Raw genomic sequence first — 21,459 nt, 5'->3', positions numbered from 1 at the left:
GGGTGAAGTTTTGTTGTTTGTCGTCTTCTGACATGGATGGCATCTTTAAACTTTTTTACATTGGTGACCAAATGTGCCAAAGTGAAAGCAGATAAAGGTTTTACACATCTTATTTTGTTATGCATCAACAAAAAACTACATACTGGTGTGATAAAAAGGTATCAAGCAAAGGTACTGCTGAGATATGAACTCAGGATCTCCTGTTTACTAGACAGGCACTTTAACCAACTAAGCCACAGCACCACTTGCACTGCCTTACATATAATGACAAATTATATGTCTAAAGTATAATATTTTTTATTATTTTTATATATTTTTTGAAACTAGTATTTTATTAATTCTTTAAACAGTTGGAAACTTACAGTAAGTTATATAATGCTTTTTTCTCCTTTATTTTGTAAATACAGGCTCTACATTCTTACAATGTTTGTTCAAGTCACTTGTTAATATGCTTTATTGTAATAGATATTATGGCGTTCTTATTAATGTAGTCATCCCTGGGAAATTAAAGTCAGTCTATTGTTGGTACTCATACAGTTAAAAAGTATTCGTGAAATGAAAACATGAGATCTCAATGATAGAATTATTGTTAACATTTTATCTGGAAGCTTGCTCAATAAATGGAAAGATTTATTTCTGGAATTGCTTTCCTAACACAATATTGTTTATGTTAAGTAACAAATAATCCATTATTTTCTATTGCTCCCTAAACTCTGATGACTAAATTGTCTATCAATTTATCTTGAGAAACTCACATTGTTACTGACTTTTGTTTAAACATTTCCTCTGACTGGACACCATATTGTTCCTGGAGATTGCTCAGACATGATGATTGGCAATTTCTGGAATTCTTTTCTAGTTACCTTGGCATCAATTTACTTCTACAAAATAACTGATATTAAAAAAGGGGAATATTGCATTTTTTGTGTTTTCTGATTTGGACTGTATCTAGAAATGTGGTACATATTACTGAACACGTGAGAAAGGGTAAAGGCTGCTGAAGCATTCACATGTCTTTTTGTGATGAATTATCAACAAACTATGTTCTGAGTTGATGAAAATAAATGAAAAGCGCTGCTGAGATTTGAAGTCAGCATCTCCTGTTTACTAGACAGGCGCTTTAACCAACTAAGCCACAGCACCACATGATGCCCTGGAGCTTCACAAAGAAAAATGATATATCTAAGATATGCTATTTGGTAACAATTTTTGATATTCTTATAACTATTGCTTTATCAATTTTTCAAACTGGTGGAAATTTAGAGTATAAATAGAAAGTTGTGTTCTCTCTTTTCATTCATGATTTACAGCACCTTCATTCTTAAAATATCTTGTCAAAGTAATTTTCTAATTTTTTTTAGCACTTTTATTGATTTCTCTGTAAGTAATGCTACATGGGAATAAATGTCAATTAATTTTTGATATTCAGAAAACAAAAACATGTAGTAAAATTAAGAACTCTGTTTTAAAAAGTCAGAATTATGGTTAGCATTCTTTATTGCTTTATTGATGCTTTTTCAAGAGAAGTTTAGCTTTTCATCAAGAAGTATTTTCCTAACACAATTTTAAGGATGTTATGGAAATAAATATGGGTTAAATGTCAATGATTCTCTAGCTATGATGACTAAACTGACTCTCAAATTACTGTACCTTGGGAAACTTACTTTTTTACAGACATTTTAACACTTTCTGTGTTATTCTCTTTTTAATGTACTCTAAATTAATTTTGCAGTTTACCCAATATGATGAAGGCTATTTTGTAAAAATTCATCTATTTACCTTAACATAGGCATATTTCTACAAATTAACTTATGTTGAAATAGGGTGAAGTTTTGTTGTTTGTCGTCTTCTGACATGGATGGCATCTTTAAACTTTTTTACATTGGTTACAAAAGTGCCAAAGTGAAAGCAGATAAAGGTTTTACACATCTTATTTTGTTATGCATCAACAAAAAACTACATACTGGTGTGATAAAAAGGTATCAAGCAAAGGTACTGCTGAGATATGAACTCAGGATCTCCTGTTTACTAGACAGGCACTTTAACCAACTAAGCCACAGCACCACTTGCACTGCCTTACATATAATGACAAATTATATGTCTAAAGTATAATATTTTTTATTATTTTTATATATTTTTTTGAAACTAGTATTTTATTAATTCTTTAAACAGTTGGAAACTTACAGTAAGTTATATAATGCTTTTTTCTCCTTTATTTTGTAAATACAGGCTCTACATTCTTACAATGTTTGTTCAAGTCACTTGTTAATATGCTTTATTGTAATAGATATTATGGCGTTCTTATTAATGTAGTCATCCCTGGGAAATTAAAGTCAGTCTATTGTTGGTACTCATACAGTTAAAAAGTAATCGTGAAATGAAAACATGAGATCTCAATGATAGAATTATTGTTAACATTTTATCTGGAAGCTTGCTCAATAAATGGAAAGATTTATTTCTGGAATTGCTTTCCTAACACAATATTGTTTATGTTAAGTAACAAATAATCCATTATTTTCTATTGCTCCCTAAACTCTGATGACTAAATTGTCTATCAATTTATCTTGAGAAACTCACATTGTTACTGACTTTTGTTTAAACATTTCCTCTGACTGGACACCATATTGTTCCTGGAGATTGCTCAGACATGATGATTGGCAATTTCTGGAATTCTTTTCTAGTTACCTTGGCATCAATTTACTTCTACAAAATAACTGATATTAAAAAAGGGGAATATTGCATTTTTTGTGTTTTCTGATTTGGACTGTATCTAGAAATGTGGTACATATTACTAAACACGTGAGAAAGGGTAAAGGCTGCTGAAGCATTCACATGTCTTTTTGTGATGAATTATCAACAAACTATGTTCTGAGTTGATGAAAATAAATGAAAAGCGCTGCTGAGATTTGAAGTCAGGATCTCCTGTTTACTAGACAGGCGCTTTAACCAACTAAGCCACAGCACCACATGATGCCCTGGAGCTTCACAAAGAAAAATGATATATCTAAGATATGCTATTTGGTAACAATTTTTGCTATTCTTATAACTATTGCTTTATCAATTTTTCAAACCGGTGGAAATTTAGAGTATAAATAGAAAGTTGTGTTCTCTCTTTTCATTCATGATTTACAGCACCTTCATTCTTAAAATATCTTGTCAAAGTAATTTTCTAATTTTTTTAGCACTTTTATTGATTTCTCTGTAAGTAATGCTACATGGGAATAAATGTCAATTAATTTTTGATATTCAGAAAACAAAAACATGTAGTAAAATTAAGAACTCTGTTTTAAAAAGTCAGAATTATGGTTAGCATTCTTTATTGCTTTATTGATGCTTTTTCAAGAGAAGTTTAGCTTTTCATCAAGAAGTATTTTCCTAACACAATTTTTAAGGATGTTATGGAAATAAATATGGGTTAAATGTCAATGATTCTCTAGCTATGATGACTAAACTGACTCTCAAATTACTGTACCTTGGGAAACTTACTTTTTTACAGACATTTTAACACTTTCTGTGTTATTCTCTTTTTAATGTACTCTAAATTAATTTTGCAGTTTACCCAATATGATGAAGGCTATTTTGTAAAAATTCATCTATTTACCTTAACATAGGCATATTTCTACAAATTAACTTAAGTTGAAATAGGGTGAAGTTTTGTTGTTTGTCGTCTTCTGACATGGATGGCATCTTTAAACTTTTTTACATTGGTGACCAAATGTGCCAAAGTGAAAGCAGATAAAGGTTTTACACATCTTATTTTGTTATGCATCAACAAAAAACTACATACTGGTGTGATAAAAAGGTATCAAGCAAAGGTACTGCTGAGATATGAACTCAGGATCTCCTGTTTACTAGACAGGCACTTTAACCAACTAAGCCACAGCACCACTTGCACTGCCTTACATATAATGACAAATTATATGTCTAAAGTATAATATTTTTTATTATTTTTATATATTTTTTGAAACTAGTATTTTATTAATTCTTTAAACAGTTGGAAACTTACAGTAAGTTATATAATGCTTTTTTCTCCTTTATTTTGTATATACAGGCCCTACATTCTTACAATGTTTGTTCAAGTCACTTGTTAATATGCTTTATTGTAATAGATATTATGGCGTTCTTATTAATGTAATCATCCCTGGGAAATTAAAGTCAGTCTATTGTTGGTACTCATACAGTTAAAAAGTAATCGTGAAATGAAAACATGAGATCTCAATGATAGAATTATTGTTAACATTTTATCTGGAAGCTTGCTCAATAAATGGAAAGATTTATTTCTGGAATTGCTTTCCTAACACAATATTGTTTATGTTAAGTAACAAATAATCCATTATTTTCTATTGCTCCCTAAACTCTGATGACTAAATTGTCTATCAATTTATCTCGAGAAACTCACATTGTTACTGACTTTTGTTTAAACATTTCCTCTGACTGGACACCATATTGTTCCTGGAGATTGCTCAGACATGATGATTGGCAATTTCTGGAATTCTTTTCTAGTTACCTTGGCATCAATTTACTTCTACAAAATAACTGATATTAAAAAAGGGGAATATTGCATTTTTTGTGTTTTCTGATTTGGACTGTATCTAGAAATGTGGTACATATTACTGAACATGTGAGAAAGGGTAAAGGCTGCTGAAGCATTCACATGTCTTTTTGTGATGAATTATCAACAAACTATGTTCTGAGTTGATGAAAATAAATGAAAAGCGCTGCTAAGATTTGAAGTCAGGATCTCCTGTTTACTAGACAGGCGCTTTAACCAACTAAGCCACAGCACCACATGATGCCCTGGAGCTTCACAAAGAAAAATGATATATCTAAGATATGCTATTTGGTAACAATTTTTGATATTCTTATAACTATTGCTTTATCAATTTTTCAAACCGGTGGAAATTTAGAGTATAAATAGAAAGTTGTGTTCTCTCTTTTCATTCATGATTTATAGCACCTTCATTCTTAAAATATCTTGTCAAAGTAATTTTCTAAATTTTTTTAGCACTTTTATTGATTTCTCTGTAAGTAATGCTACATGGGAATAAATGTCAATTAATTTTTGATATTCAGAAAACAAAAACATGTAGTAAAATTAAGAACTCTGTTTTAAAAAGTCAGAATTATGGTTAGCATTCTTTATTGCTTTATTGATGCTTTTTCAAGAGAAGTTTAGCTTTTCATCAAGAAGTATTTTCCTAACACAATTTTAAGGATGTTATGGAAATAAATATGGGTTAAATGTCAATGATTCTCTAGCTATGATGACTAAACTGACTCTCAAATTACTGTACCTTGGGAAACTTACTTTTTTACAGACATTTTAACACTTTCTGTGTTATTCTCTTTTTAATGTACTCTAAATTAATTTTGCAGTTTACCCAATATGATGAAGGCTATTTTGTAAAAATTCATCTATTTACCTTAACATAGGCATATTTCTACAAATTAACTTATGTTGAAATAGGGTGAAGTTTTGTTGTTTGTCGTCTTCTGACATGGATGGCATCTTTAAACTTTTTTACATTGGTTACAAAAGTGCCAAAGTGAAAGCAGATAAAGGTTTTACACATCTTATTTTGTTATGCATCAACAAAAAACTACATACTGGTGTGATAAAAAGGTATCAAGCAAAGGTACTGCTGAGATATGAACTCAGGATCTCCTGTTTACTAGACAGGCACTTTAACCAACTAAGCCACAGCACCACTTGCACTGCCTTACATATAATGACAAATTATATGTCTAAAGTATAATATTTTTTATTATTTTTATATATTTTTTGAAACTAGTATTTTATTAATTCTTTAAACAGTTGGAAACTTACAGTAAGTTATATAATGCTTTTTTCTCCTTTATTTTGTATATACAGGCCCTACATTCTTACAATGTTTGTTCAAGTCACTTGTTAATATGCTTTATTGTAATAGATATTATGGCGTTCTTATTAATGTAGTCATCCCTGGGAAATTAAAGTCAGTCTATTGTTGGTACTCATACAGTTAAAAAGTAATCGTGAAATGAAAACATGAGATCTCAATGATAGAATTATTGTTAACATTTTATCTGGAAGCTTGCTCAATAAATGGAAAGATTTATTTCTGGAATTGCTTTCCTAACACAATATTGTTTATGTTAAGTAACAAATAATCCATTATTTTCTATTGCTCCCTAAACTCTGATGACTAAATTGTCTATCAATTTATCTTGAGAAACTCACATTGTTACTGACTTTTGTTTAAACATTTCCTCTGACTGGACACCATATTGTTCCTGGAGATTGCTCAGACATGATGATTGGCAATTTCTGGAATTCTTTTCTAGTTACCTTGGCATCAATTTACTTCTACAAAATAACTGATATTAAAAAAGGGGAATATTGCATTTTTTTGTGTTTTCTGATTTGGACTGTATCTAGAAATGTGGTACATATTACTGAACATGTGAGAAAGGGTAAAGGCTGCTGAAGCATTCACATGTCTTTTTGTGATGAATTATCAACAAACTATGTTCTGAGTTGATGAAAATAAATGAAAAGCGCTGCTGAGATTTGAAGTCAGGATCTCCTGTTTACTAGACAGGCGCTTTAACCAACTAAGCCACAGCACCACATAATGCCCTAGAGCTTCACAAAGAAAAATGATATATCTAAGATATGCTATTTGGTAACAATTTTTGATATTCTTATAACTATTGCTTCATCAATTTTTCAAACCGGTGGAAATTTAGAGTATAAATAGAAAGTTGTGTTCTCTCTTTTCATTCATGATTTACAGCACCTTCATTCTTAAAATATCTTGTCAAAGTAATTTTCTAATTTTTTGTTTAGCACTTTTATTGATTTCTCTGTAAGTAATGCTACATGGGAATAATGTCAATTAATTTTTGATATTCAGAAAACAAAAACATGTAGTAAAATTAAGAACTCTGTTTTAAAAAGTCAGAATTGTGGTTAGCAATCTTTATTGATGCTTTTTCAAGAGAAGTTTAGCTTTTCATCAAGAAGTATTTTCCTAACACAATTTTAAGTATGTTATGGAAATAAATATGGGTTAAATGTCAATGATTCTCTAGCTATGATGACTAAACTGACTCTCAAATTACTGTATCTTGGGAAACTTACTTTTTTACAGACATTTTAACACTTTCTGTGTTATTCTCTTTTTAATGTACTCTAAATTAATTTTGCAGTTTACCCAATATGATGAAGGCTATTTTGTAAAAATTCATCTATTTACCTTAACATAGGCATATTTCTACAAATTAACTTATGTTGAAATAGGGTGAAGTTTTGTTGTTTGTCGTCTTCTGACATGGATGGCATCTTTAAACTTTTTTACATTGGTGACCAAATGTGCCAAAGTGAAAGCAGATAAAGGTTTTACACATCTTATTTTGTTATGCATCAACAAAAAACTACATACTGGTGTGATAAAAAGGTATCAAGCAAAGGTACTGCTGAGATATGAACTCAGGATCTCCTGTTTACTAGACAGGCACTTTAACCAACTAAGCCAAAGCACCACCTGCACTGCCTTACATATAATGACAAATTATATGTCTAAAGTATAATATTTTTTATTATTTTTATATATTTTTTTGAAACTAGTATTTTATTAATTCTTTAAACAGTTGGAAACTTACAGTAAGTTATATAATGCTTTTTTCTCCTTTATTTTGTATATACAGGCCCTACATTCTTACAATGTTTGTTCAAGTCACTTGTTAATATGCTTTATTGTAATAGATATTATGGCGTTCTTATTAATGTAGTCATCCCTGGGAAATTAAAGTCAGTCTATTGTTGGTACTCATACAGTTAAAAAGTAATCGTGAAATGAAAACATGAGATCTCAATGATAGAATTATTGTTAACATTTTATCTGGAAGCTTGCTCGATAAATGGAAAGATTTATTTCTGGAATTGCTTTCCTATCACAATATTGTTTATGTTAAGTAACAAATAATCCATTATTTTCTATTGCTCCCTAAACTCTGATGACTAAATTGTCTATCAATTTATCTTGAGAAACTCACATTGTTACTGACTTTTGTTTAAACATTTCCTCTGACTGGACACCATATTGTTCCTGGAGATTGCTCAGACATGATGATTGGCAATTTCTGGAATTCTTTTCTAGTTACCTTGGCATCAATTTACTTCTACAAAATAACTGATATTAAAAAAAAAAAGGGGAATATTGCATTTTTTTTATTTGGACTGTATCTAGAAATGTGGTACATATTACTGAACATGTGAGAAAGGGTAAAGGCTGCTGAAGCATTCACATGTCTTTTTGTGATGAATTATCAACAAACTATGTTCTGAGTTGATGAAAATAAATAAAAGGTGCTGCTGAGATTTGAACTCAGGATCTCCTGTTTACTAGACAGGCGCTTTAACCAACTAAACCACAGCACCACATGATGCCCTGGAGCTTCACAAAGAAAAATGATATATCTAAAATATGCTATTTGGTAACAATTTTTGATATTCTTATAACTATTGTTTCATTAATTTTTCAAACCGGTGGAAATTTAGAGTATAAATAGAAAGTTGTGTTGTCTCTTTTCATTCATGATTTACAGGACCTTCATTCTTAAAATATCTTGTCAAAGTAATTTTCTAAAAATTTTTTTAGCACTTTTATTGATTTCTCTGTAAGTAATGCTACATGGGAATAAATGTCAATTAATTTTTGATATTCAGAAAACAAAAACATGTAGTAAAATTAAGAACTCTGTTTTAAAAAGTCAGAATTATGGTTAGCATTTTTATTGATGCTTTTTCAAGAGAAGTTTAGCTTTTCATCAAGAAGTATTTTCCTAACACAATTTTAAGGATGTTATGGAAATAAATATGGGTTAAATGTCAATGATTCTCTAGCTATGATGACTAAACTGACTCTCAAATTACTGTACCTTGGGAAACTTACTTTTTTACAGACATTTTAACACTTTCTGTGTTATTCTCTTTTTAATGTACTCTAAATTAATTTTGCAGTTTACCCAATATGATGAAGGCTATTTTGTAAAAATTCATCTATTTACCTTAACATAGGCATATTTCTACAAATTAACTTAAGTTGAAATAGGGTGAAGTTTTGTTGTTTGTCGTCTTCTGACATGGATGGCATCTTTAAACTTTTTTACATTGGTGACCAAATGTGCCAAAGTGAAAGCAGATAAAGGTTTTACACATCTTATTTTGTTATGCATCAACAAAAAACTACATACTGGTGTGATAAAAAGGTATCAAGCAAAGGTACTGCTGAGATATGAACTCAGGATCTCCTGTTTACTAGACAGGCACTTTAACCAACTAAGCCACAGCACCACTTGCACTGCCTTACATATAATGACAAATTATATGTCTAAAGTATAATATTTTTTATTATTTTTATATATTTTTTGAAACTAGTATTTTATTAATTCTTTAAACAGTTGGAAACTTACAGTAAGTTATATAATGTTTTTTTCTCCTTTATTTTGTATATACAGGCCCTACATTCTTACAATGTTTGTTCAAGTCACTTGTTAATATGCTTTATTGTAATAGATATTATGGCGTTCTTATTAATGTAGTCATCCCTGGGAAATTAAAGTCAGTCTATTGTTGGTACTCATACAGTTAAAAAGTAATCGTGAAATGAAAACATGAGATCTCAATGATAGAATTATTGTTAACATTTTATCTGGAAGCTTGCTCAATAAATGGAAAGATTTATTTCTGGAATTGCTTTCCTAACACAATATTGTTTATGTTAAGTAACAAATAATCCATTATTTTCTATTGCTCCCTAAACTCTGATGACTAAATTGTCTATCAATTTATCTCGAGAAACTCACATTGTTACTGACTTTTGTTTAAACATTTCCTCTGACTGGACACCATATTGTTCCTGGAGATTGCTCAGACATGATGATTGGCAATTTCTGGAATTCTTTTCTAGTTACCTTGGCATCAATTTACTTCTACAAAATAACTGATATTAAAAAAGGGGAATATTGCATTTTTTGTGTTTTCTGATTTGGACTGTATCTAGAAATGTGGTACATATTACTGAACATGTGAGAAAGGGTAAAGGCTGCTGAAGCATTCACATGTCTTTTTGTGATGAATTATCAACAAACTATGTTCTGAGTTGATGAAAATAAATGAAAAGCGCTGCTGAGATTTGAAGTCAGGATCTCCTGTTTACTAGACAGGCGCTTTAACCAACTAAGCCACAGCACCACATGATGCCCTGGAGCTTCACAAAGAAAAATGATATATCTAAGATATGCTATTTGGTAACAATTTTTGATATTCTTATAACTATTGCTTTATCAATTTTTCAAACCGGTGGAAATTTAGAGTATAAATAGAAAGTTGTGTTCTCTCTTTTCATTCATGATTTATAGCACCTTCATTCTTAAAATATCTTGTCAAAGTAATTTTCTAAATTTTTTTAGCACTTTTATTGATTTCTCTGTAAGTAATGCTACATGGGAATAAATGTCAATTAATTTTTGATATTCAGAAAACAAAAACATGTAGTAAAATTAAGAACTCTGTTTTAAAAAGTCAGAATTATGGTTAGCATTCTTTATTGCTTTATTGATGCTTTTTCAAGAGAAGTTTAGCTTTTCATCAAGAAGTATTTTCCTAACACAATTTTAAGGATGTTATGGAAATAAATATGGGTTAAATGTCAATGATTCTCTAGCTATGATGACTAAACTGACTCTCAAATTACTGTACCTTGGGAAACTTACTTTTTTACAGACATTTTAACACTTTCTGTGTTATTCTCTTTTTAATGTACTCTAAATTAATTTTGCAGTTTACCCAATATGATGAAGGCTATTTTGTAAAAATTCATCTATTTACCTTAACATAGGCATATTTCTACAAATTAACTTATGTTGAAATAGGGTGAAGTTTTGTTGTTTGTCGTCTTCTGACATGGATGGCATCTTTAAACTTTTTTACATTGGTGACCAAATGTGCCAAAGTGAAAGCAGATAAAGGTTTTACACATCTTATTTTGTTATGCATCAACAAAAAACTACATACTGGTGTGATAAAAAGGTATCAAGCAAAGGTACTGCTGAGATATGAACTCAGGATCTCCTGTTTACTAGACAGGCACTTTAACCAACTAAGCCACAGCACCACTTGCACTGCCTTACATATAATGACAAATTATATGTCTAAAGTATAATATTTTTTATTATTTTTATATATTTTTTGAAACTAGTATTTTATTAATTCTTTAAACAGTTGGAAACTTACAGTAAGTTATATAATGCTTTTTTCTCCTTTATTTTGTATATACAGGCCCTACATTCTTACAATGTTTGTTCAAGTCACTTGTTAATATGCTTTATTGTAATAGATATTATGGCGTTCTTATTAATGTAGTCATCCCTGGGAAATTAAAGTCAGTCTATTGTTGGTACTCATACAGTTAAAAAGTAATCGTGAAATGAAAACATGAGATCTCAATGATAGAATTATTGTTAACATTTTATCTGGAAGCTTGCTCGATAAATGGAAAGATTTATTTCTGGAATTGCTTTCCTAACACAATATTGTTTATGTTAAGTAACAAATAATCCATTATTTTCTATTGCTCCCTAAACTCTGATGACTAAATTGTCTATCAATTTATCTTGAGAAACTCACATTGTTACTGACTTTTGTTTAAACATTTCCTCTGACTGGACACCATATTGTTCCTGGAGATTGCTCAGACATGATGATTGGCAATTTCTGGAATTCTTTTCTAGTTACCTTGGCATCAATTTACTTCTACAAAATAACTGATATTAAAAAAGGGGAATATTGCATTTTTTTGTGTTTTCTGATTTGGACTGTATCTAGAAATGTGGTACATATTACTGAACATGTGAGAAAGGGTAAAGGCTGCTGAAGCATTCACATGTCTTTTTGTGATGAATTATCAACAAACTATGTTCTGAGTTGATGAAAATAAATGAAAAGCGCTGCTGAGATTTGAAGTCAGGATCTCCTGTTTACTAGACAGGCGCTTTAACCAACTAAGCCACAGCACCACATAATGCCCTAGAGCTTCACAAAGAAAAATGATATATCTAAGATATGCTATTTGGTAACAATTTTTGATATTCTTATAACTATTGCTTCATCAATTTTTCAAACCGGTGGAAATTTAGAGTATAAATAGAAAGTTGTGTTCTCTCTTTTCATTCATGATTTACAGCACCTTCATTCTTAAAATATCTTGTCAAAGTAATTTTCTAATTTTTTGTTTAGCACTTTTATTGATTTCTCTGTAAGTAATGCTACATGGGAATAATGTCAATTAATTTTTGATATTCAGAAAACAAAAACATGTAAGTAACAAATAATCCATTATTTTCTATTGCTATTCAGAAAACAAAAACATGTAGTAAAATTAAGAACTCTGTTTTAAAAAGTCAGAATTATGGTTAGCAATCTTTATTGATGCTTTTTCAAGAGAAGTTTAGCTTTTCATCAAGAAGTATTTTCCTAACACAATTTTAAGTATGTTATGGAAATAAATATGGGTTAAATGTCAATGATTCTCTAGCTATGATGACTAAACTGACTCTCAAATTACTGTATCTTGGGAAACTTACTTTTTTACAGACATTTTAACACTTTCTGTGTTATTCTCTTTTTAATGTACTCTAAATTAATTTTGCAGTTTACCCAATATGATGAAGGCTATTTTGTAAAAATTCATCTATTTACCTTAACATAGGCATATTTCTACAAATTAACTTATGTTGAAATAGGGTGAAGTTTTGTTGTTTGTCGTCTTCTGACATGGATGGCATCTTTAAACTTTTTTACATTGGTGACCAAATGTGCCAAAGTGAAAGCAGATAAAGGTTTTACACATCTTATTTTGTTATGCATCAACAAAAAACTACATACTGGTGTGATAAAAAGGTATCAAGCAAAGGTACTGCTGAGATATGAACTCAGGATCTCCTGTTTACTAGACAGGCACTTTAACCAACTAAGCCACAGCACCACTTGCACTGCCTTACATATAATGACAAATTATATGTCTAAAGTATAATATTTTTTATTATTTTTATATATTTCTTTGAAACTAGTATTTTATTAATTCTTTAAACAGTTGGAAACTTACAGTAAGTAATATAATGCTTTTTTTCTCCTTTATTTTGTAAATACAGGCCCTACATGCTTACAATGTTTGTTCAAGTCACTTGTTAATATGCTTTATTGTAATAGATATTATGGCGTTCTTATTAATGTAGTCATCCCTGGGAAATTAAAGTCAGTCTATTGTTGGTACTCATACAGTTAAAAAGTAATCGTGAAATGAAAACATGAGATCTCAATGATAGAATTATTGTTAACATTTTATCTGGAAGCTTGCTCGATAAATGGAAAGATTTATTTCTGGAATTGCTTTCCTATCACAATATTGTTTATGTTAAGTAACAAATAATCCATTATTTTCTATTGCTCCCTAAACTCTGATGACTAAATTGTCTATCAATTTATCTTGAGAAACTCACATTGTTACTGACTTTTGTTTAAACATTTCCTCTGACTGGACACCATATTGTTCCTGGAGATTGCTCAGACATGATGATTGGCAATTTCTGGAATTCTTTTCTAGTTACCTTGGCATCAATTTACTTCTACAAAATAACTGATATTAAAAAAAAAAAGGGGAATATTGCATTTTTTTTATTTGGACTGTATCTAGAAATGTGGTACATATTACTGAACATGTGAGAAAGGGTAAAGGCTGCTGAAGCATTCACATGTCTTTTTGTGATGAATTATCAACAAACTATGTTCTGAGTTGATGAAAATAAATAAAAGGTGCTGCTGAGATTTGAACTCAGGATCTCCTGTTTACTAGACAGGCGCTTTAACCAACTAAGCCACAGCACCACATGATGCCCTGGAGCTTCACAAAGAAAAATGATATATCTAAAATATGCTATTTGGTAACAATTTTTGATATTCTTATAACTATTGCTTCATTAATTTTTCAAACCGGTGGAAATTTAGAGTATAAATAGAAAGTTGTGTTGTCTCTTTTCATTCATGATTTACAGGACCTTCATTCTTAAAATATCTTGTCAAAGTAATTTTCTAAAAAATTTTTTAGCACTTTTATTGATTTCTCTGTAAGTAATGCTACATGGGAATAAATGTCAATTAATTTTTGATATTCAGAAAACAAAAACATGTAGTAAAATTAAGAACTCTGTTTTAAAAAGTCAGAATTATGGTTAGCATTTTTATTGATGCTTTTTCAAGAGAAGTTTAGCTTTTCATCAAGAAGTATTTTCCTAACACAATTTTAAGGATGTTATGGAAATAAATATGGGTTAAATGTCAATGATTCTCTAGCTATGATGACTAAACTGACTCTCAAATTACTGTACCTTGGGAAACTTACTTTTTTACAGACATTTTAACACTTTCTGTGTTATTCTCTTTTTAATGTACTCTAAATTAATTTTGCAGTTTACCCAATATGATGAAGGCTATTTTGTAAAAATTAATCTATTTACCTTAACATAGGCATATTTCTACAAATTAACTTATGTTGAAATAGGGTGAAGTTTTGTTGTTTGTCGTCTTCTGACATGGATGGCATCTTTAAACTTTTTTACATTGGTGACCAAATGTGCCAAAGTGAAAGCAGATAAAGGTTTTACACATCTTATTTTGTTATGCATCAACAAAAAACTACATACTGGTGTGATAAAAAGGTATCAAGCAAAGGTACTGCTGAGATATGAACTCAGGATCTCCTGTTTACTAGACAGGCACTTTAACCAACTAAGCCACAGCACCACTTGCACTGCCTTACATATAATGACAAATTATATGTCTAAAGTATAATATTTTTTATTATTTTTATATATTTTTTTGAAACTAGTATTTTATTAATTCTTTAAACAGTTGGAAACTTACAGTAAGTTATATAATGCTTTTTTCTCCTTTATTTTGTAAATACAGGCTCTACATTCTTACAATGTTTGTTCAAGTCACTTGTTAATATGCTTTATTGTAATAGATATTATGGCGTTCTTATTAATGTAGTCATCCCTGGGAAATTAAAGTCAGTCTATTGTTGGTACTCATACAGTTAAAAAGTAATCGTGAAATGAAAACATGAGATCTCAATGATAGAATTATTGTTAACATTTTATCTGGAAGCTTGCTCAATAAATGGAAAGATTTATTTTTGCAATTGCTTTCCTAACACAATATTGTTTATGTTAAGTAACAAATAATCCATTATTTTCTATTGCTCCCCAAACTCTGATAACTAAATTGTCTATCAATTTATCTTGAGAAACTCACATTGTTACTGACTTTTGTTTAAACATTTCCTCTGACTGGACACCATATTGTTCCTGGAGATTGCTCAGACATGATGATTGGCAATTTCTGGAATTCTTTTCTAGTTACCTTGGCATCAATTTACTTCTACAAAATAACTGATATTAAAAAAGGGGAATATTGCATTTTTTTGTGTTTTCTGATTTGGACTGTATCTAGAAATGTGGTACATATTACTGAACATGTGAGAAAGGGTAAAGGCTGCTGAAGCATTCACATGTCTTTTTGTGATGAATTATCAACAAACTATGTTCTGAGTTGATGAAAATAAATGAAAGGCGCTGCTGAGATTTGAACTCAGGATCTCCTGTTTACTAGACAGGCGCTTTAACCAACTAAGCCACAGCACCACATAATGCCCTAGAGCTTCACAAAGAAAAATGATATATCTAAGATATGCTATTTGGTAACAATTTTTGATATTCTTATAACTATTGCTTCATCAATTTTTCAAACCGGTGGAAATTTAGAGTATAAATAGAAAGTTGTGTTCTCTCTTTTCATTCATGATTTACAGCACCTTCATTCTTAAAATATCTTGTCAAAGTAATTTTCTAATTTTTTGTTTAGCACTTTTATTGATTTCTCTGTAAGTAATGCTACATGGGAATAATGTCAATTAATTTTTGATATTCAGAAAACAAAAACATGTAGTAAAATTAAGAACTCTGTTTTAAAAAGTCAGAATTGTGGTTAGCAATCTTTATTGATGCTTTTTCAAGAGAAGTTTAGCTTTTCATCAAGAAGTATTTTCCTAACACAATTTTAAGTATGTTATGGAAATAAATATGGGTTAAATGTCAATGATTCTCTAGCTATGATGACTAAACTGACTCTCAAATTACTGTATCTTGGGAAACTTACTTTTTTACAGACATTTTAACACTTTCTGTGTTATTCTCTTTTTAATGTACTCTAAATTAATTTTGCAGTTTACCCAATATGATGAAGGCTATTTTGTAAAAATTCATCTATTTACCTTAACATAGGCATATTTCTACAAATTAACTTATGTTGAAATAGGGTGAAGTTTTGTTGTTTGTCGTCTTCTGACATGGATGGCATCTTTAAACTTTTTTACATTGGTGACCAAATGTGCCAAAGTGAAAGCAGATAAAGGTTTTACACATCTTATTTTGTTATGCATCAACAAAAAACTACATACTGGTGTGATAAAAAGGTATCAAGCAAAGGTACTGCTGAGATATGAACTCAGGATCTCCTGTTTACTAGACAGGCACTTTAACCAACTAAGCCAAAGCACCACCTGCACTGCCTTACATATAATGACAAATTATATGTCTAAAGTATAATATTTTTTATTATTTTTATATATTTTTTTGAAACTAGTATTTTATTAATTCTTTAAACAGTTGGAAACTTACAGTAAGTTATATAATGCTTTTTTCTCCTTTATTTTGTATATACAGGCCCTACATTCTTACAATGTTTGTTCAAGTCACTTGTTAATATGCTTTATTGTAATAGATATTATGGCGTTCTTATTAATGTAGTCATCCCTGGGAAATTAAAGTCAGTCTATTGTTGGTACTCATACAGTTAAAAAGTAATCGTGAAATGAAAACATGAGATCTCAATGATAGAATTATTGTTAACATTTTATCTGGAAGCTTGCTCGATAAATGGAAAGATTTATTTCTGGAATTGCTTTCCTATCACAATATTGTTTATGTTAAGTAACAAATAATCCATTATTTTCTATTGCTCCCTAAACTCTGATGACTAAATTGTCTATCAATTTATCTTGAGAAACTCACATTGTTACTGACTTTTGTTTAAACATTTCCTCTGACTGGACACCATATTGTTCCTGGAGATTGCTCAGACATGATGATTGGCAATTTCTGGAATTCTTTTCTAGTTACCTTGGCATCAATTTACTTCTACAAAATAACTGATATTAAAAAAAAAAAGGGGAATATTGCATTTTTTTTATTTGGACTGTATCTAGAAATGTGGTACATATTACTGAACATGTGAGAAAGGGTAAAGGCTGCTGAAGCATTCACATGTCTTTTTGTGATGAATTATCAACAAACTATGTTCTGAGTTGATGAAAATAAATAAAAGGTGCTGCTGAGATTTGAACTCAGGATCTCCTGTTTACTAGACAGGCGCTTTAACCAACTAAACCACAGCACCACATGATGCCCTGGAGCTTCACAAAGAAAAATGATATATCTAAAATATGCTATTTGGTAACAATTTTTGATATTCTTATAACTATTGCTTCATTAATTTTTCAAACCGGTGGAAATTTAGAGTATAAATAGAAAGTTGTGTTGTCTCTTTTCATTCATGATTTACAGGACCTTCATTCTTAAAATATCTTGTCAAAGTAATTTTCTAAAAAATTTTTTAGCACTTTTATTGATTTCTCTGTAAGTAATGCTACATGGGAATAAATGTCAATTAATTTTTGATATTCAGAAAACAAAAACATGTAGTAAAATTAAGAACTCTGTTTTAAAAAGTCAGAATTATGGTTAGCATTTTTATTGATGCTTTTTCAAGAGAAGTTTAGCTTTTCATCAAGAAGTATTTTCCTAACACAATTTTAAGGATGTTATGGAAATAAATATGGGTTAAATGTCAATGATTCTCTAGCTATGATGACTAAACTGACTCTCAAATTACTGTACCTTGGGAAACTTACTTTTTTACAGACATTTTAACACTTTCTGTGTTATTCTCTTTTTAATGTACTCTAAATTAATTTTGCAGTTTACCCAATATGATGAAGGCTATTTTGTAAAAATTCATCTATTTACCTTAACATAGGCATATTTCTACAAATTAACTTAAGTTGAAATAGGGTGAAGTTTTGTTGTTTGTCGTCTTCTGACATGGATGGCATCTTTAAACTTTTTTACATTGGTGACCAAATGTGCCAAAGTGAAAGCAGATAAAGGTTTTACACATCTTATTTTGTTATGCATCAACAAAAAACTACATACTGGTGTGATAAAAAGGTATCAAGCAAAGGTACTGCTGAGATATGAACTCAGGATCTCCTGTTTACTAGACAGGCACTTTAACCAACTAAGCCACAGCACCACTTGCACTGCCTTACATATAATGACAAATTATATGTCTAAAGTATAATATTTTTTATTATTTTTATATATTTTTTGAAACTAGTATTTTATTAATTCTTTAAACAGTTGGAAACTTACAGTAAGTTATATAATGTTTTTTTCTCCTTTATTTTGTATATACAGGCCCTACATTCTTACAATGTTTGTTCAAGTCACTTGTTAATATGCTTTATTGTAATAGATATTATGGCGTTCTTATTAATGTAGTCATCCCTGGGAAATTAAAGTCAGTCTATTGTTGGTACTCATACAGTTAAAAAGTAATCGTGAAATGAAAACATGAGATCTCAATGATAGAATTATTGTTAACATTTTATCTGGAAGCTTGCTCAATAAATGGAAAGATTTATTTCTGGAATTGCTTTCCTAACACAATATTGTTTATGTTAAGTAACAAATAATCCATTATTTTCTATTGCTCCCTAAACTCTGATGACTAAATTGTCTATCAATTTATCTCGAGAAACTCACATTGTTACTGACTTTTGTTTAAACATTTCCTCTGACTGGACACCATATTGTTCCTGGAGATTGCTCAGACATGATGATTGGCAATTTCTGGAATTCTTTTCTAGTTACCTTGGCATCAATTTACTTCTACAAAATAACTGATATTAAAAAAGGGGAATATTGCATTTTTTGTGTTTTCTGATTTGGACTGTATCTAGAAATGTGGTACATATTACTGAACATGTGAGAAAGGGTAAAGGCTGCTGAAGCATTCACATGTCTTTTTGTGATGAATTATCAACAAACTATGTTCTGAGTTGATGAAAATAAATGAAAAGCGCTGCTGAGATTTGAAGTCAGGATCTCCTGTTTACTAGACAGGCGCTTTAACCAACTAAGCCACAGCACCACATGATGCCCTGGAGCTTCACAAAGAAAAATGATATATCTAAGATATGCTATTTGGTAACAATTTTTGATATTCTTATAACTATTGCTTTATCAATTTTTCAAACCGGTGGAAATTTAGAGTATAAATAGAAAGTTGTGTTCTCTCTTTTCATTCATGATTTATAGCACCTTCATTCTTAAAATATCTTGTCAAAGTAATTTTCTAAATTTTTTTAGCACTTTTATTGATTTCTCTGTAAGTAATGCTACATGGGAATAAATGTCAATTAATTTTTGATATTCAGAAAACAAAAACATGTAGTAAAATTAAGAACTCTGTTTTAAAAAGTCAGAATTATGGTTAGCATTCTTTATTGCTTTATTGATGCTTTTTCAAGAGAAGTTTAGCTTTTCATCAAGAAGTATTTTCCTAACACAATTTTAAGGATGTTATGGAAATAAATATGGGTTAAATGTCAATGATTCTCTAGCTATGATGACTAAACTGACTCTCAAATTACTGTACCTTGGGAAACTTACTTTTTTACAGACATTTTAACACTTTCTGTGTTATTCTCTTTTTAATGTACTCTAAATTAATTTTGCAGTTTACCCAATATGATGAAGGCTATTTTGTAAAAATTCATCTATTTACCTTAACATAGGCATATTTCTACAAATTAACTTATGTTGAAATAGGGTGAAGTTTTGTTGTTTGTCGTCTTCTGACATGGATGGCATCTTTAAACTTTTTTACATTGGTGACCAAATGTGCCAAAGTGAAAGCAGATAAAGGTTTTACACATCTTATTTTGTTATGCATCAACAAAAAACTACATACTGGTGTGATAAAAAGGTATCAAGCAAAGGTACTGCTGAGATATGAACTCAGGATCTCCTGTTTACTAGACAGGCACTTTAACCAACTAAGCCACAGCACCACTTGCACTGCCTTACATATAATGACAAATTATATGTCTAAAGTATAATATTTTTTATTATTTTTATATATTTTTTGAAACTAGTATTTTATTAATTCTTTAAACAGTTGGAAACTTACAGTAAGTTATATAATGCTTTTTTCTCCTTTATTTTGTATATACAGGCCCTACATTCTTACAATGTTTGTTCAAGTCACTTGTTAATATGCTTTATTGTAATAGATATTATGGCGTTCTTATTAATGTAGTCATCCCTGGGAAATTAAAGTCAGTCTATTGTTGGTACTCATACAGTTAAAAAGTAATCGTGAAATGAAAACATGAGATCTCAATGATAGAATTATTGTTAACATTTTATCTGGAAGCTTGCTCGATAAATGGAAAGATTTATTTCTGGAATTGCTTTCCTAACACAATATTGTTTATGTTAAGTAACAAATAATCCATTATTTTCTATTGCTCCCTAAACTCTGATGACTAAATTGTCTATCAATTTATCTTGAGAAACTCACATTGTTACTGACTTTTGTTTAAACATTTCCTCTGACTGGACACCATATTGTTCCTGGAGATTGCTCAGACATGATGATTGGCAATTTCTGGAATTCTTTTCTAGTTACCTTGGCATCAATTTACTTCTACAAAATAACTGATATTAAAAAAGGGGAATATTGCATTTTTTTGTGTTTTCTGATTTGGACTGTATCTAGAAATGTGGTACATATTACTGAACATGTGAGAAAGGGTAAAGGCTGCTGAAGCATTCACATGTCTTTTTGTGATGAATTATCAACAAACTATGTTCTGAGTTGATGAAAATAAATGAAAAGCGCTGCTGAGATTTGAAGTCAGGATCTCCTGTTTACTAGACAGGCGCTTTAACCAACTAAGCCACAGCACCACATAATGCCCTAGAGCTTCACAAAGAAAAATGATATATCTAAGATATGCTATTTGGTAACAATTTTTGATATTCTTATAACTATTGCTTCATCAATTTTTCAAACCGGTGGAAATTTAGAGTATAAATAGAAAGTTGTGTTCTCTCTTTTCATTCATGATTTACAGCACCTTCATTCTTAAAATATCTTGTCAAAGTAATTTTCTAATTTTTTGTTTAGCACTTTTATTGATTTCTCTGTAAGTAATGCTACATGGGAATAAT

General features: G+C 30.0%; 24 non-coding genes across 24 annotated transcripts; all 24 read right to left on the bottom strand.

Annotated features, from left to right (window-relative positions):
• Window positions 1–169: 169 nt before the first annotated feature.
• TRNAT-AGU (transfer RNA threonine (anticodon AGU)) lies at window positions 170–243 on the bottom strand. Its single transcript has one exon. It is a non-coding gene; the product is annotated as a tRNA-Thr (tRNA).
• An 826-nt stretch (window positions 244–1,069) lies between these two features.
• On the bottom strand, window positions 1,070–1,143 carry TRNAT-AGU (transfer RNA threonine (anticodon AGU)). Its single transcript has one exon. It is a non-coding gene; the product is annotated as a tRNA-Thr (tRNA).
• Window positions 1,144–1,990: 847 nt separating this feature from the next.
• On the bottom strand, window positions 1,991–2,064 carry TRNAT-AGU (transfer RNA threonine (anticodon AGU)). The gene has a single exon. It is a non-coding gene; the product is annotated as a tRNA-Thr (tRNA).
• Window positions 2,065–2,891: 827 nt separating this feature from the next.
• TRNAT-AGU (transfer RNA threonine (anticodon AGU)) lies at window positions 2,892–2,965 on the bottom strand. Its single transcript has one exon. It is a non-coding gene; the product is annotated as a tRNA-Thr (tRNA).
• An 848-nt stretch (window positions 2,966–3,813) lies between these two features.
• TRNAT-AGU (transfer RNA threonine (anticodon AGU)) lies at window positions 3,814–3,887 on the bottom strand. Its single transcript has one exon. It is a non-coding gene; the product is annotated as a tRNA-Thr (tRNA).
• An 826-nt stretch (window positions 3,888–4,713) lies between these two features.
• TRNAT-AGU (transfer RNA threonine (anticodon AGU)) lies at window positions 4,714–4,787 on the bottom strand. Its single transcript has one exon. It is a non-coding gene; the product is annotated as a tRNA-Thr (tRNA).
• An 847-nt stretch (window positions 4,788–5,634) lies between these two features.
• TRNAT-AGU (transfer RNA threonine (anticodon AGU)) lies at window positions 5,635–5,708 on the bottom strand. Its single transcript has one exon. It is a non-coding gene; the product is annotated as a tRNA-Thr (tRNA).
• An 827-nt stretch (window positions 5,709–6,535) lies between these two features.
• Window positions 6,536–6,609, bottom strand: TRNAT-AGU (transfer RNA threonine (anticodon AGU)). Its single transcript has one exon. It is a non-coding gene; the product is annotated as a tRNA-Thr (tRNA).
• An 841-nt stretch (window positions 6,610–7,450) lies between these two features.
• TRNAT-AGU (transfer RNA threonine (anticodon AGU)) lies at window positions 7,451–7,524 on the bottom strand. Its single transcript has one exon. It is a non-coding gene; the product is annotated as a tRNA-Thr (tRNA).
• An 824-nt stretch (window positions 7,525–8,348) lies between these two features.
• TRNAT-AGU (transfer RNA threonine (anticodon AGU)) lies at window positions 8,349–8,422 on the bottom strand. Its single transcript has one exon. It is a non-coding gene; the product is annotated as a tRNA-Thr (tRNA).
• Window positions 8,423–9,263: 841 nt separating this feature from the next.
• On the bottom strand, window positions 9,264–9,337 carry TRNAT-AGU (transfer RNA threonine (anticodon AGU)). Its single transcript has one exon. It is a non-coding gene; the product is annotated as a tRNA-Thr (tRNA).
• An 826-nt stretch (window positions 9,338–10,163) lies between these two features.
• TRNAT-AGU (transfer RNA threonine (anticodon AGU)) lies at window positions 10,164–10,237 on the bottom strand. The gene has a single exon. It is a non-coding gene; the product is annotated as a tRNA-Thr (tRNA).
• An 848-nt stretch (window positions 10,238–11,085) lies between these two features.
• TRNAT-AGU (transfer RNA threonine (anticodon AGU)) lies at window positions 11,086–11,159 on the bottom strand. Its single transcript has one exon. It is a non-coding gene; the product is annotated as a tRNA-Thr (tRNA).
• An 827-nt stretch (window positions 11,160–11,986) lies between these two features.
• Window positions 11,987–12,060, bottom strand: TRNAT-AGU (transfer RNA threonine (anticodon AGU)). Its single transcript has one exon. It is a non-coding gene; the product is annotated as a tRNA-Thr (tRNA).
• Window positions 12,061–12,954: 894 nt separating this feature from the next.
• TRNAT-AGU (transfer RNA threonine (anticodon AGU)) lies at window positions 12,955–13,028 on the bottom strand. Its single transcript has one exon. It is a non-coding gene; the product is annotated as a tRNA-Thr (tRNA).
• Window positions 13,029–13,853: 825 nt separating this feature from the next.
• On the bottom strand, window positions 13,854–13,927 carry TRNAT-AGU (transfer RNA threonine (anticodon AGU)). The gene has a single exon. It is a non-coding gene; the product is annotated as a tRNA-Thr (tRNA).
• An 841-nt stretch (window positions 13,928–14,768) lies between these two features.
• On the bottom strand, window positions 14,769–14,842 carry TRNAT-AGU (transfer RNA threonine (anticodon AGU)). The gene has a single exon. It is a non-coding gene; the product is annotated as a tRNA-Thr (tRNA).
• An 828-nt stretch (window positions 14,843–15,670) lies between these two features.
• On the bottom strand, window positions 15,671–15,744 carry TRNAT-AGU (transfer RNA threonine (anticodon AGU)). Its single transcript has one exon. It is a non-coding gene; the product is annotated as a tRNA-Thr (tRNA).
• Window positions 15,745–16,585: 841 nt separating this feature from the next.
• Window positions 16,586–16,659, bottom strand: TRNAT-AGU (transfer RNA threonine (anticodon AGU)). Its single transcript has one exon. It is a non-coding gene; the product is annotated as a tRNA-Thr (tRNA).
• An 824-nt stretch (window positions 16,660–17,483) lies between these two features.
• On the bottom strand, window positions 17,484–17,557 carry TRNAT-AGU (transfer RNA threonine (anticodon AGU)). Its single transcript has one exon. It is a non-coding gene; the product is annotated as a tRNA-Thr (tRNA).
• Window positions 17,558–18,398: 841 nt separating this feature from the next.
• TRNAT-AGU (transfer RNA threonine (anticodon AGU)) lies at window positions 18,399–18,472 on the bottom strand. The gene has a single exon. It is a non-coding gene; the product is annotated as a tRNA-Thr (tRNA).
• Window positions 18,473–19,298: 826 nt separating this feature from the next.
• TRNAT-AGU (transfer RNA threonine (anticodon AGU)) lies at window positions 19,299–19,372 on the bottom strand. Its single transcript has one exon. It is a non-coding gene; the product is annotated as a tRNA-Thr (tRNA).
• Window positions 19,373–20,220: 848 nt separating this feature from the next.
• On the bottom strand, window positions 20,221–20,294 carry TRNAT-AGU (transfer RNA threonine (anticodon AGU)). The gene has a single exon. It is a non-coding gene; the product is annotated as a tRNA-Thr (tRNA).
• An 827-nt stretch (window positions 20,295–21,121) lies between these two features.
• On the bottom strand, window positions 21,122–21,195 carry TRNAT-AGU (transfer RNA threonine (anticodon AGU)). Its single transcript has one exon. It is a non-coding gene; the product is annotated as a tRNA-Thr (tRNA).
• Between the last annotated feature and the right edge of the window lie 264 nt (window positions 21,196–21,459).

The sequence above is a fragment of the Pseudophryne corroboree genome, unplaced genomic scaffold (genome assembly GCF_028390025.1).
Source record: "Pseudophryne corroboree isolate aPseCor3 unplaced genomic scaffold, aPseCor3.hap2 scaffold_2594, whole genome shotgun sequence".
Lineage (NCBI taxonomy): Eukaryota > Metazoa > Chordata > Amphibia > Anura > Myobatrachidae > Pseudophryne > Pseudophryne corroboree.
This window is presented reverse-complemented; position numbering and strand designations above follow the sequence as displayed.